Source organism: Atta colombica, unplaced genomic scaffold, assembly GCF_001594045.1.
Source record: "Atta colombica isolate Treedump-2 unplaced genomic scaffold, Acol1.0 scaffold100, whole genome shotgun sequence".
Lineage (NCBI taxonomy): Eukaryota > Metazoa > Arthropoda > Insecta > Hymenoptera > Formicidae > Atta > Atta colombica.
In genome coordinates, this window is record NW_017259185.1 from 1,912,163 (window position 1) to 1,915,502 (window position 3,340).

The window sequence follows — 3,340 nt, forward strand, 5'->3', positions numbered from 1 at the left end:
GAGAAAAAAATATATTGATTAATAAATATATACCTGTAATCATATAATTATCGCATGAATAATTAATATAAAAGGATAGCAAGAAACACAGATGACAATAAACATAGTAAATTATTCTTATTTGACAATATATAAACAAAGATAAAATGATTTACTGTGATACATTGTGTCATCTCTGTTTTTTGTTGGAAAGCATTTAAAATAATTGGAATAATCACGGCATTGCTTTAAAACCATTATTGGTCAAATATTGGCACAATAAGACAATCATTAATAGTCCAACATTATTTATCACGTTTGTAGTTGTACCCAGTATAGTTACCCATCATCGGCCAAAATTTCGAAGTTATCATCCGATTAGTAGATCAGTCATGGTTGCCATTATCGCGCCAATATAGGTCATCTGGTAATCAATCTTGGACTAATACTAAAATCGTATCGGACTAATTAATACTAAAATCCTATATATGGGTTGTAATGCAATGAATTACGGAAATTATCATGTTATTGTCACATTGCTTGTGCGGAACTCTACATAATAACACGACCATATCATAGAATTTATTATTAATATCGCGATCTTCTTATATGATGCATCAGAAAAAGAATTAAACTTAATGTCCGTCAAGTTTGCATTAGATTTTCCATTAACACATTACAGTTCAATTTTTAATGTATGGTATTTAATTATTAAATGTTGAATGATAATAGTGTGTCTTTATAATGTTCTTCTGCATCCTTTTTCTCGTGAACGTAAATCTGTTAATAAATGTGAAGTCTATTTTTATAAGATAGTATAAAACTGTTTCCATAAAATAAATGAAGTGTATGTACGATTGTATAAAAATCAATTTAACATATAAAACAAGTTTGTAAGCTGCTTCATTTTGAGATACGTTACGTAGTTTTATGATTTTGAACAAATGTCTTCTTTATTATATCTATAGAAAATTAACGGGTTAAAAAATATGGAGCTCTGAAGATCACAGAATCTGAGTGTCGACTATATCTCTAAGATAAAAATGTTCTCTTTTATGTGTAATAGGTCGGTGTACGCATATATTCTTGAATGTGAGTAGTACGGTGTGTATGTGTATGCGTGCGCGCGTGCATGTGTGGTGTATGTGTGGCGTGTGTGTGCGTATATGCATGTGCATGTGCGCGTGTGTGTATCTATGCATGCGCTTGAGTATGTGTGCATGTGCATATGTCGAATGTTGCGCGTGCGTCGTGTTGCGAATGGCGCGTGCGTGCTTGGGTGAGTAGTGCGTGCGTGCGTGGATAGGTGGAGGGGAGAGGATGCGTGTATGTGTACATGTGTGTATGCGCGTGTGCATATGTACCCAGATAGTCAAGTCTATAGAAAGCAGATTTGTTAAATGTCTGCTACACACTATGCAACAAAATAACAAAATTGTTACAAAATTAGATGTAGATAATAATAATAATAATAACGTTGATGTATATAATAATAATAATAATGTTGACAGACTGCTAGAAAAAACGTAACAGAATCTGCAAGCAGAAGTAAATGACAGATTGGAGAAAGAAACAGAGCACATTTGTGGTATAATCTGACAGTATATTTGTCTACAGAAACTAAGCAAATCCTTTCAACATCACCTAGCACTATAAACTATCAGCAGAAATGACGCAGATCCTGCTTTGACACGATTTGACAGCAGATTCTGGGACAATCTGTCGACAATCAATTATCAATTATCAATTTCTGTCGATAGATCGTGTCAGAGCAAGATCTGCGTCGTTTTTGCTGACAGTCTAGCGTCAGATAATGTCGGCAAGATCTACTTTCTATCAATAATTTGTCTTCACATTATGTCAAGATGATGTTAATAGAACACAAGGCGAACGCAGTTGATGGCAGCTTGCTGTCGTTTTCTTTCTCTCTCTCGAATCTGCTGACAGTCTGCTAAAAAACTGCAGACATTCTGCTATTTAGGTATGTACGTGTGCGTGATGATACATACTGCATGCGTGTGTATGTGTGCATATAAGGCATTCAAGAATACAAGCCTACGTACATCTATTGCACATAAAAGAAAAAAATCAAGTTATCTAAAAGATACAAGTTAGACCTCAGATTCTATGACTTCAAGGCTTATATTTAATCCGTTAGTTCTCTATAGATGTGGCAAAGAAAACATTAATTGTTAAGAACCATAAAAACTACAATCTATCTCAAAATGAAACAATAAACCATACTAAACTTTCCATACGAAATATGGATTTTATTTATACAAATAAGAGCATATTTCATTTCTTTTTATCTCTTTTATGGAAAAAACTCTACAATATCTCATAAAAATAAGCTTTTCATATTTATTAAGCTAAGAGAACTTAAATAAGAAAAAAGAACTATATATATATATACTCACACTCACTCACTCACTCACTCATTCACTCACACACACACGCACGCACACGCACACGCACACAAAAGTTGTATGAATATAGTAGTTTTTTTCAATTTAGTCCAAAACTATATTGCTTCATACAATACATTTGCACTACAACGAAATACTAAGAACAACCGTGGTCAACAAAATTATATGAAGAATAGAATAAAATTTATTTATACTTCAGCATATACAAGCTAAAAAGGAGACTTAACTTACAAAAGTATTTAACTCATTCACACTTACATTCCTCCTTCGCCTTTATCTTGCAACTACAAATCTAAACCATTACAATATATTCTCTTTTACATATACCTATACATAATCTCTATATCACAGCCCTATCACAATCGTTAGTGTCCATAACCCATTTCTTATTTCCTTTTATCTCTATCTAGCATTTCTTAACTCTTATTTATTGCCCTATCTTCCCTTATAATCTTTAATTGCATGTTCTTTTTGCATCCTATCCTTTTTTATTTTCCATTGACCTCATTTCAATTCGTTTCCTTAACTTATAAATAGATAATAAATTACTTATCACTAACTATAATATACTATGCTACAGTCTTATTTTATATTCAATCTTGTTGTCTTACAAAATACTCATTCCTTGTCTTTACATTATCTTTACAATAGTCTCTATTTATATCTTTTCCTTCCTCAAAATTATATGATAATCGTGGTTAAATTGTATGGAAATTACAACTTCTATGTATATTGACCACGGTTGTTGCAAGAAAATAAAAAATAAATGTATAAATGTATAACACTAGTCTTTTTTTTGGCATAATTAAACAATTCAAAAGAAGTAGAATGACAGATGGGAAATGAATTAGATATGCAAAAACTATGTATACAAAAAATACTATGTATGCAAAAAAGCGACGAGCAAAAATTTAACAATTTTATATATATATATA

General features: G+C 31.6%; 1 protein-coding gene across 1 annotated transcript in view; it reads right to left on the reverse strand.

The window, feature by feature from the left end:
- Positions 1–3,340, reverse strand: part of LOC108686851 — an 18,845-nt gene that overhangs the window by 14,673 nt on the left and 832 nt on the right. The gene's annotated exons all lie outside the window — the stretch shown is intronic.